The sequence below is a fragment of the Macaca fascicularis genome, chromosome 3 (assembly GCF_037993035.2).
Source record: "Macaca fascicularis isolate 582-1 chromosome 3, T2T-MFA8v1.1".
NCBI classification, from domain to species: domain Eukaryota; kingdom Metazoa; phylum Chordata; class Mammalia; order Primates; family Cercopithecidae; genus Macaca; species Macaca fascicularis.
The window spans coordinates 77,166,214-77,178,724 of record NC_088377.1 but is presented as its reverse complement, the minus strand read 5'-3'; the positions used below and the strand labels follow the sequence as shown (position 1 = coordinate 77,178,724).

The following is a 12,511-nucleotide window of genomic DNA, read 5'->3' as shown; positions in this document are numbered from 1 at the left end:
CTGGTGATCCCAGCTACTCGGGAGGCTGCAACAGAAGAGTCACTTGAACCATGGGGACGGAGGTTGCAGTGAGCCAAAATCACACCACTGCACCCCAGCCTGGACGACAGAGTGATGCTCAATAAAAAATAAATATTCACGCAGACAAATACTATCTGTGATGGCTAATCCTAGGAGTCAGCGTGGCTGGAGGAGGGTGCCTAAGGCTGGGCGAAGTTCTTTCTCAAGTGACTGTGAGGGCGTCGCCAGAGGAGATTGACAGCTGAGTGGGTGACTGGGAGAAGAAGACTTGCCCTCAGTGTGGGGGACCAGCCAATCCGCTGCCAGCGCGGTTGGAACCAGGCCAACAGAAGATGGGGGATGAGCAGTGTGCAAGGTCCTCATCCTCTGGCTCACTCTCTCTTCCCGTGCTGGGCGCTTGCTTCCTCTCCTGCTGCCCTTGGAAGTCAGACTCCAGGTTCTTCAGCTTGTGGCCCCTGGGGCTATCGGACTTGGGAGGACTGACTGGGAGCACACTGTGGGCCTCCCTGGTTTGGGGGCCTGGGACGTGGCCGAGTCCTGGGGCTTCTCTGCGGCCTGTTCCGGGCGTCGCGGTGAACCGCCAGCCAGTTCCCCAAGTAAACTCCCTGCTCACACGCCTGATAGCTTGTTGGTTCTGTCCCTCTGCGGGACTTTCACTACCACTCTCGAACTCACACACAGAGGAAAGAGTGTTACGGGAGAGATGGAGCAGTCCACTCCAAGAACATTCTTATCCTATGGATTACGAGAATTGCCTGAGACAGTTTGGGTATGTGCATAAATGTGATTTTATGTACAACATCTTTAAGCTTGTGGTACAGAGGGAAGGTGGGCAGCCCATAACTGGTACCTTGGCTTCCAAATTTGGGCTTCAGTTGTAGTTCTGACACCAGTTTCATGATTTTTAAAACTCATCATCCATTTGGGGAACTTTGTTTTGCCATCTATGAAGTATGGATAATTGTGCCACATAATATTTATTTGAAGAGTGACAGGATATCTGAAGGTCATGAATAGTCAAACATCACTTAAACAAATTTTATAGTGTTTTTTACAAAATTGAATCAAAATTTGATAAGGATTTATAAAGAGTAAGTCAAATTTTTACCAGGACTTCATATCTGTTTTATTAAAATGATAGGCATTTTTTGAAGATTAAAAAAAAGCAACTAGACAAACTGTCAGAGATACAATAAAATGTTTTCCAAGCTACCAATGATTTAACCTAAATACAGAGTTCACCATTAACTAAGCAATTAAGAAAATGAGATCGCTTGCTAATTAAGAATCGGTAAAATATTATACATAATATATAATCTCATTATATATAATCGGTTATATATAATATATAATTTCACATATAATTTGTTATATATAATATATAGTTTCACATATATAATCTGTTATATATAATATATAATCTCATGTATATTTTATATAATCTCTTGTATATAGTATATATAATCCCTTATATATTTTATGTAATATTATATATAATATACATAATCTCATATATATTATATATAATGGCATAAATATGTATAAAATAAAAGATAAAATATATATAGTTCTGTCTCTCTGGAACCCTAACATAGGTGTTAAACATATTCATAATTTACTCTTTTAATAAACATTATTGAAAACGAAGTATCTGTCAAACATTTTGCCAAGGAATTGGGATTTAATGGTGAAAAACCAGAGTTTGTGCTATCAATTTAGAAGGAAAGACATTTGAGCAAGCAATCGTTTCAAAACCTAAGATAAGTGAGTAATTTCAGGACGTTATGCTATGTGCTAGATTTATACAACCAAAAAGAGGGGAATGAAGGGGAAAAAAAGCGTCTTTATTTAAATAGGAACCACAGGGATTGGGCGCAGTGGCTCACGCCTGTAATCCCAGCGCTTTGGGAGGCTGAGGCAGGCCAATTACCTGAGGTCAGGAATTCGAGACCAGCCAGGCCAACATGGTGAAACCCCGAATCTACTTAAAAAAATGCAAAAAAATTAGCCGGGTGAGGCGATGGGCACCTGTAATCTCAGCTACTCGGGAGGCTGAGACAGGAGAATGAATTGAACCAGGGAGGTGGAAGTTGCAGTGGGCTAATATTGCGCGCCTGCACTCTAGCCTGGGTGACAAAGGAAACTCCACCTCCAAAAACAAATAAATAAAAATAAATGAATAAATAGGAACCACAGTAATAAGAGTGAGTTTATAGGTCCATTCTTTAATATTCCCAACATTTTATTTATTAATAAATTTACAATTTTTAATTATTATGTATTTATAATAGTTGTATATATTTCTGGGGCACATGTAAAATTTTGATACAAACATGCAATGTTAAATGATCAAGTCAGGCTAATTGGGGTTCCATTACCTCAAGCACTTATTATTTCTTTGTTTTGGAAACATTCCAATTTCATTCTTTTAGTTATTTGGAAATATTGGCAATAATTGCAACATTGCTATTCCTCCAGCACAAATTTCCTTTAGTCTTATTTACAAAACTATGGTAAGGAAGTTTAAATTAAATTCAAGGTACGCCATGTTACAGGTAAAATTGTTCCATAACAAAGCACATTGAAAAATTGTTGTATTTATTAGTTGAGGAGACTAAGTCACAGCATCTGTTCCAATATATAGAAAACATATCTCTCTAACGTGTGTATACAGACAACCACACACACACACACACACACACATATTTATAGTGCCAAGCTAGGCAGCTAATAAATGTGTTCAGCAGCAATATATAAATCAATAAAATAACAAAGGGATAGATTGAATTAATTTTGTTAGAAGACACAAAAGTTGAACATTTATAAATTTTAGGTGGCTTGAACTTGATTGGTTCATTTCACTCTTTCAAAAAATAAAAGGTGAATTTTGTTTTGCTTTCACCCTGCAGAATTATAGTAAATGCATAATTCAAAACATATAAAATAAAAACAAACCTAATTAGTACAGTGCATCATATAATATGTTCACTTTCTTTAAATTTAGTAAACTCCATACTACTTTATTACTGCAAATCTAATTATAATGAAGTTACTTTTTACTGACTACTTTCTATTTGTTAAGTTCTAGAGACTTATTTTTCAGGATAATAAGTACACAACAGCAAAAATATGTATTGTATATGAGATGAAAGTGTTTAGAGGATACTAATTTTTTGGTGTATGATTGTAAGCTATTTTTTCTTCGTATTTGTATGAATTACCCATTGTGAGAAAGCAGTGCAGTTTTAGATAATTATTCTTAGATTTCTGATGATAATTCATTTTATTGAACATTAAAAAGGAAAAAGTAGTAGCTGTAACATTATTATAACGCAAAGTAGGACTCTGCTGAGATTTTTTTTTTTCTTAACAATATATTTAGTATTTATTTCAATAAACATTCAGGTCTTTTTTTTGTTTTAATCGTTGTAAAGCCAAAGGTAAAAATACCATAATTTATAATATTTCCCTGGGTGAAATATTTAGGTTTAAATGTATATTTTCTCAAATATTAACATGACTGCATAAAATTTGTGGTTATTAAAATAAAGCCAGCTCTGATTTAAGTAAATGATTTTTTCTTGTAAAAACTAATGAAAAAAATAGATCCTAAATCCTCCGGAGCAAAATAACCTTTAAAATTGGGACATAAAAAACATCTCATTTGGGGGTCTGCTCAAATGAGAATCTAAGAGATTTATTAGTTTTCTTACATGTCTTTTGTATTATGCCAGATTTAATATGGTGACTGAAATAGATCATATAATTCTATGCATCTCATTAAGTAGGTCTTATTACTATATATACTTGTATATTTTTCTTTCCTTTTATTCTATTCATATACCTTGGAGTGTCATTTCCACTTGACTTTACGTTTGCACTTCTGCAGTTTTTCTCTCTAAAAGTTTTATGGTAATATAATGAATATATCATACAATTTAACTGCTTAGTGTACAATTCATTGCATCTTAATATATAAACAATGTTGCACAGCCATCACCACCATCAATTTTAGAGCATTTTACCAGCATTCCCTGTAAAAGAAACTCCATCCCACATTAACAGTCACTCTACTTGTAAATTTTTTTTTTCTTTTCTTTTCTTTTTTTTTCTGAGACAGTGTCTCACTCTGTTGCCTAGGCTGGAGTGCAGTAGCATGATCTTGGCTCACTGCAACCTCTGCCTCCCAGGTTCAGGTGATTCTCCTGACTCAGCCTCCCAAGTAGCTGGGGCTACGGGTGTCCGCCGCCACACCCAGCTAATTTTTGTAATTTTAGTGGAGACGGGGTTTCACCATATTGGCCAGGCTGGTCTCGAACTCCTGACCTTGTGATCTGTCCGCCTTGGCCTCCCAAAGTGCTGAGATTACAGGCGTGAGCCACTGTGCCTGGCCGCAGTCACTCTACTTTTACAGTCACCCCCACCCTCAACTCTAGACAACTACTGATAAAAATTCTGCCTCTATAGATTTGCTTGTTCTGGACATTTTATATAATTGATATAAATGAAGTGTGAATTGTTGTCAAATGACTTTTTCTGTGTCCTTTGAGATAGTGTGTGTTGTGTGTGTTACATCAATTAACTTTAAGATATTATGGCACTCTTGCATCCTTGGAAGAAATTGCCCTTGATCTTTGTGTATAATCTTTTTATGTTTCTGGATTCAGTTGCTAGTATTTTCCTGACACTTTTTACATATAGTTTAGTAAGAGATATTGGCCTCTAGTTTTATTTTTCGCTATCTTTTTCTGGTTTTGATACAGCATAATACTTGCCTCATAGAATTACTTGGAAAGTGCTCTCTCCTAATATTTTTGTAAAAGTTAGTGAAGAATTTATATTTATTATTTAAATGTTTTGTAGAACTCATCAAGCAATTTGGAACCGAGTTTGTTTGTTTGTTTGTTTGCTGTTTGGTTTTTTTGTTTGTTTTTGGTTTTGTTTGTTTCTGTCGCCCAGGCTGGTATGCAGTGGTACAATCTTGGCTCACTGCAACCTCTGCCTCCCAGATTCAAGTGATTCTCCTGTCTCAGCTTCATGAGTAGGTGGGACTACAGGTGCATATCACCATGCCCGGTCATCTAAATTTTTGTAGTTTTAGTAGAGATGGGGTTTTACCATCTTGGCCAGGACGATCTCGATCTTTTGACATCATAATCCACCCTCGTCGGTCACCTAAAGTGCTGGGATTACAGGTGTAAGTCACCTTTCCCAGCTAGGACTGAGGTTGTTTTTTTTTTTTTTTTTTTTTAAGAAATGTTTAAATTTTTTTTTTTTTAATTTATTTATTATTATTATACTTTAAGTTGTAGGGTACATGTGCAGAAATGTTTAAATTTTTAATTCAGTTTCTTGTTATAGATCTATTCTCATTTGATATAATTTTGTGAGTCAGTTTTGGTACTTTCTCAGAATTTGTTCATTTTGTCTAAGTGATCAAATTTTGGGGCATAAGTTGTTTTTAGTGTTTTCTTATAAGCTTCTTTATTATTCTACAACATTTGTAACCATGTCTCCTCTACTTCCACTCTTGATATTAAGTTGCATCCTGTCTCTGTTTTTTTTTTTTTTTTCTTTACTAATATAACTAATGGTTTGTCAATATTTTGGTCTGTTCCAAGAACCAAATCTTGATATCATTAATTATCTGTCTTATTTTCCCAGTCTTTATTTTATTACTTTCTGCTCTAACCTTTATTACCCTTTTCTGCTTTCTGTATGTGTGTTTGTTTACTTTTCTCAGTGTTTTAAGAAGGTGGTTCTGGTTATTCATATCAGTTCTTTTTTTTTTTAATATAAACTTTTCAACTTTGAAGTTCCTGTTGTATAATTTAAAAATTGTCTGGCCTTTCTTTCACTTTCTTACCACAACAATTCTAAAAACTCTTATAACTTTCCAATGATGGAAGTATCTTGATTATTCAACGCGCCCTTGAAATACACGTGAAATTGTACTTATGAGGTGACTCATGGTAAGACCTTAAATAGCTTTTAAGATTGGGGCTACTTAGCAAACTATCACAAGAACAGAAAACCAAACACCACATGTTCTCACTCATAGGTGGGAACTGAACAATGAGATCACTAGGACTCGGGAAGGCGAACATCACACACCGGGGCCTATTATGGGGAGCGGGGTGGGGAGGGATTGCATTGGGAGTTATACCTGATGTAAATGACGAGTAGTTGGGTGCTGACGAGTTGATAGGTGCAGCACAGCAACATGGCACAAGTATACATATGTAACAAACCTGCACGTTATGCACATGTACCCTAGAACTTAAAGTATAATAATAAAAAATAAATAAAAAAATAAAAAAAATAAAAAATAATAATAAAAAAAAGATTGGGGCTACTAATGTCAGAAAGGCCACTCATACGATTAGAGGCTTGCAGGTTTGTGCCAACAATATCAGCCTTACCCTTAACCTCTGTGGAAGGGAGGGAGGCAGTACATTGAGTTAAATTATGTGACCAATGGATTGCATTCACCATGCCTATGTAATTAAATTTCAACAAAAACTCTGGACACTAATGCTTAGTGGAGTTGAGTTTCCTGATTGGTGAACACACTGACATGCAAGGAGAATGATGCAACCTAAGAAAGCATGTAAATTCTGTATACCAGACCCCTGGAAACTTCACCCTCTGTATCTCTTTGTTTTGCTGTTTCTGAGTGGAGTCCTTTATAATAAAATTGTAATGCTAAGTGTAGTGTTTTCATCAGTCTTATGAGTGGTTCTAGTGAAATTATCCAACCTGAGGAGGGTGGTGGAAATATTCTCGATTTGCAGCCAGTTGATATGAACTGAAGACAATCTTGTAGACTATGCCCTTTAACTTCTTGAGTCTGTGTTAACTCTATGTGGTTCATGCCAGAATTGAATTGTGCTACCTCAGTTAGGGTCGGTGTCAGAATAGTTGGTGTCAGATGTGGGAGTCACTAGCATGACCCTGGCTCATTGAAATCTGTGCTTTGAGAAGAGAAGTAATGAAAGGGAAGGAGATGGGGAAGCTTGATTTACAAGTGGCCATGAGGTTCCCCATGGTTTAAAATAGCAGATATGCTGTAGTCAGTTTCTGAAAGTAAAGGTTACAAATGAAATTCAGGTATGATTGATTCTTCTCCCAGAGAGTTGCATTACTGGGTGTATAAGAAAATGTAAAATAGAAAAAAAAATTAAGTTTAGAGAAAAACTGGTGTTCGAATGTGTAACTAGTTTTATTTAATTTACCTAAATGTATTGTGGAGATAATTAGTGTGTCTGACTAGGGGACATTTCCTCTATGTAGTGTTATAAAACAGAAACATGGAAATCTGCCTTTAAAGCTATATTAATTGGACCTGCTAAATAGGAGTTAATACGATTGTGTGAGCCCAAGCAAGAAAGAATAGAAACAAGAGTGCTAGTATAGAAAATTTATCTGTGCGATAACCTTGTGTGGAGCAGAGGCTGGGGCTTATAATAAAAGCCTGTAAGTGTCTTCTAGTGAAGGATATTTCAACCACAGTGTGAAATATCTAATGTTTGCCCTCAGATGGGTCAGCCTTTGGCATGTGGGCTTTCACTATGAAAGAGTGGACTCAAAAAGTTGCTTTCCTTGATATCTCAGTTATGCTGCCAGCATCTTCTGATATCATACCCAGAAGTTAGGCTCCACTAATTGCCAGCTGATTCTATTGCTTTTAACAAGGCCTGGGTGGAGCATAAATTGTTCCACTTCTGATATAATTGATGTTGGGCCCTTTTATAGACTTTAAGGTTGGTCTTTGAGGCTTTCACTGACATGCTAGGTGGACTCCTCATCTTTCTCTTTCCTGATTTTCTCTGATAAACTTCTAGCTAGTCCAATGTTTAGCTTGTTGCTAATAAGGAGCTACCAGCTTCCTCTTTGTTTACTACTAAAGTCTCCACTGTTTTTGAAAGCACCTTTAGGATCGAACTTCTTCACAGTCTGTTCCAAACAGAGGCAAGGATGCCCATGGAGCTCTCTGCTCTTATGTTGTTCCTCTCCTTCCGAGAAGCAGCTCCGAACCCTGCTCCAAAGCATGGGTAGGCATGAGATGCTTTTCTTATTCGAGTTACTTCCTCGCTTTATGAATAGGGCAATGACAACTGGTGATCACTTCTAGTCTTCTTGGGCTGCCTGACCAGCATGGAACAGACAACTTATAAGTCATCTGGGGTGAGACTGATAGGGGTTCAGTGTTCCTGGCCTGCTGTTCCTTTGTTAGGGCTTTTTCTCTCTAAATGAGGCCTGGATGGAAGAAGAAAGTCTTGTGCTTCTTAGCCACTCTTGTCTGGAATAGAGCTTACGCAAAACAAAGCAGGGGTGGAGGATGAGAAATGACGGTATTCTACTCTTCATGCAGAGATGCCTTAATTTTAGAATAAAAGGTAGAGGGAAAGGGAGCCCTGCGTTCTTGGCCATAGCCACTAGGATTCAAGCTTCTGTCATTCTGAGCCACAAGGCAGGAAGACAGAACAAGCTATGGTTCAAATGCCGCTGACCACTGACTTTGCCTGTTCATACTAAGATTTGGTAGATTCCTTAAGTTTTCTTGTTCTCCGTTCCTACTTGCCCATAAGACAGTTTCTAGAGACTTTAAATAGTTCTTTTTTTAAAAAAATAATTTTTATCGGTTATGATCATTTGTCTGGGAAAAAGATTCTGTAAGGTTTCTCATGCCTTCATTCAAAAACCTTTTTGTGTTGTCTGTTTTCAATCTGTGGTGACACACAAACTGAAACATCCACAAAAACTTCAAGTCTAAAGATAGTAATTACAGATGAGTATACTTTACTACAATTCAAACCCTTGTAATCATTTTCAGAACTCAGCTTCAGGGAAAGGAATTAGAGAAAATGGAATAGCAGGCCGATGACCCATCAGCTGATATAAGATAAAACATGGCTAGAAGAAGTCTTTTTGTATTTTTTTACAAATAGATTTACAAGCATTTATTCATGTATTCTTAAAACGATCACTATTGAATATACAATGCCCATCAACACTGCTTCTTATTTGTTATTCATGTAAAATAATCACAGGTTCCTTGGTATTTAATTTTTTTTTTTTAATGTGGTTCAGGAAAACAACACCTACCTTCTCTCTATTCTTTCAACTCTGGAGTTGACAAGGAAGAGAAAAAGGAGTAGAAGAAATGTGATAGATAATTTTTTAGTTATTTTGTATTCATTCTGGTGAAATGAACATTGTTTTTGGTTTTTCTACCACGTAAAGAATATTGCCCTAGAAATGATCATTTAAGCCTAATGCTTCTCTGGGTGGGGGAAAGAAGATACTATTAAGTGATGAAGAGTTTTAACGTACCAGATAAGTTTTTTTTTAATGCCATAAAATATCTTGCATTTATGATTATTGATTTTTAATTTATTTTTGGGAGAAATTTAGTATGCAGTAATAGTTTTATTTTTTCTTATTTGAACTCTATTATTCGAATTGATATTCATTTATTTTAAATCTGTAGGTAAAATACAGATATGATAGGCAGGATAGGATGATTAGCTGCGGTTTTTGACTGGGTTGGCATTTTGGGGATATTGCATTTAACCACAATATGCTTGTTTTATAAATCCTTGAATTGCTACAAGAATCACTATTCCATGGCTAAATAAAATAACAAGGGGTGCTCATTTCTGATTAAGTGATTTGAAACATTGAGTCGGCCAGGCATGGTGGCTCACGCCTGTAATCCCAATCCTTTGGGAGGCTGAGGAGTGCGGATCACCAGGTCAGAGGTTCGAGATCAGCGTGACCAACATAATGAAACCCTGTCTCTAATAAAAATACAAAAATTAGCTGGGCCTGATGGCCCGTGCCTGTAATCCCAGCTATTCAGGAGGCTGAGGCAGGAGAATCGCTTGAACCTGGGAGGCGGAGGTTGCAGTGAGCTGAGATCTCACCACTGCATTCCAACCTGAGTGACAGAGCGAGACTCCATCAAAAAAGCAAACGAACAAACAAAACAAACACACAAACAAACAAAAAACAAAAGAAAGAAAGAAACATTGAGTTAATGGGAATCTGATGAAAATATTTTCATATTTTAAATTTTAAAATGCAATTTTTGGACAAAAATAAGCTATAGGCTAACAATTACAGGTTTTTATAATTGATGCAGTAAGTGTAGAAAATATCATGGTCAGAAATGTGGGAAATGAGCAATGATGATGAAAAGGAAATGGAATTGCTCAGAAAGAAAATTAGGGCTACACAGTAGCTAATGCGCTGCATGACTGATTGCCTATAGTTATGGAGTCACAGTGAAAGACATGTGATATTAGATACTTAGATTTTAAAAACTTCGTTAAATAAATAGAATATATATGAATACGTGTAGGAGCTATATCTGCCTACAACGTTTATACTGGCAAACAATAGGATATTGTTGGCAAATAAAGCCCTATAGAGTTATTTCATACTAGAAATATTAAAACAAGAATAGGTACACACTTTAAAAAAATGTAATGAGGCCCCAGAAACACATTTTAAGATTGATGTCGAGAAATTAAGGAATATAAAGTCAACTTTAAAGAACATCCTCTTTCAAACTTGTCAAAAGCATTGGAGTATGGGGTGGGAATGTAGAATCAAAGGCGAAATACAACTTGTGTCAGAATCACCTTCAGTGCCAATTAGCAATGTAAATTCCTTTGATGAGATTTGCTGGGATAAGCAATTTTGAGGACAAGGGTTGGAAATCAACAGTTTACAAGATATCCAGGTGATTCTTATATATACTACAATTTAAGAATCACTGCCCCAGTCTATTACATTACTAGACAACTTACAATATGGAATCTATTCGATAAAATATACAGTGATTTCAGAAACTGAGGAATGAAAAGTGCATTTTTCCCTTCATTCACTTTAAAGAGCATGGAGCCGGGGAAGGAATGTGGCCTATGGGATGCAGGAGGAGATGCCCTTAATGCTCCCAATGCGTTCTTAAATAATACAATGTGAAAGTTATTTTTTATTTAATGATGATTTTCTTTAAAGGCCTGTATCATACCACTGATGGTTAATTCATTATGAGTAATTACAAAAGGTTGAAATATACATGCTTCAGATAATCTGGTTTGATCCATAGCTAAAATTAGTAACAATTAGACATACCATCTAAACTTTAGTATTTTTTTTTTAAACGGAGTGTCACTGTTGTTGGCCTGGGGTTGGAGTGCAATGGCATGATCTAGGCTCACTGCAACCTCCACCTCCCAGGTTCCAGCAATTATCCTGCCTCAGCCTCCTGAGTAGCTGAGATAACAGGCACCCGCTACCATGCCTGGCTAATTTTTGTATTTTTAGTAGGGATGGGGGTTTTACCATGTTGGCCAGGCTGGTCTCGAACTCCTGACCCCAGATGATTGACCCACCTCAGCCTCCCAAAGTGCTGGGATTACAGGCGTGAGCCACCGTGCCCAGCCAGTAGTATTTCTATAACAAAACATTGGATATGTTTTGTACTTATTAGGGATTAGGTCAGATCTACATACTCTGAAAGTCAATCAAAAGAAGTTCATTCACATGTGAAAATAAAAGGCACGGGTCGGTTCCAATATGATCAGGCTGCTATAACAAAATACCATAGACTAGGTGGCTTAGAAACAACAGGAATGTGTTTCTCACAGTTTGGGAGTTGGGAAATCCAAGGTAAAGTCTTGTGAGGTAATGTTCTTGGTTCCCAGACAGTTCCTTTTAGCTGTATCCCCACATGCAGAAGCAGGGAATGAGCTCTCTGGGATTTTTTTACACAGATGCTAATCCCATTCACGTGGGCTCCATCCTATGAACAAATCACCTCCCACAGGTCCCACCTCCCAATACCATCACACTGGGGGTTAGGATTTCAATATATAAATTTTTTCATGACACAAAGGTTCAGTCCTGCAGGGAACTCACTAAAATTCTGCCTATACATTGTGGGAGAATTCAGGAGAATAAGGAGAAATGGATGTGTTTCTCTTGTACATTTCATTTGCACAAAATTTATTTCTGAGTTTTCACTAACACTTGCTAAAATAGGGAATGTCAAAACTTCCAAATTCTAGCCAGTTGAAACATTCTATGTGGGCATTTTATTTTCAAGTTATCAAGGAAAAGCAGTTGTTAGGGATGAAAATCAGTGGTTAATATAAAACTCTTCATTTTTAGTCCGATTTAATAAATTTTTTTTTGTGGGATGAAGTTCTCACAAAAGAGTGAAGTCCAATACATATTTTATATTTCTTTAGCCTCATTCCTCAGAAAGAGGACATTTTAAAGAAACATATGAAAGGAATGTAAAAACCACATTCTGAAAGTTTTGCACTCATTTGCTACAACTTCAAACCATTTAATTTTTTTCTTAGTCATTACTCTGATTTAATTGCTGTCATTTAGAATCTTTGAAAACATTCAATCAGCTGTTTTCTGTTTTAAAGCTACTAATTTATTAATGATTTATGTCACTTCACCTCTC

The 12,511-nt window shown here is 36.5% G+C and overlaps 1 pseudogene; it reads left to right on the top strand.

Moving 5' to 3' along the window:
- The first annotated feature begins 353 nt into the window (after positions 1-353).
- The window catches only part of LOC123572515 (uncharacterized), a 32,911-nt pseudogene continuing 20,753 nt past the window's right edge, over positions 354-12,511 (top strand).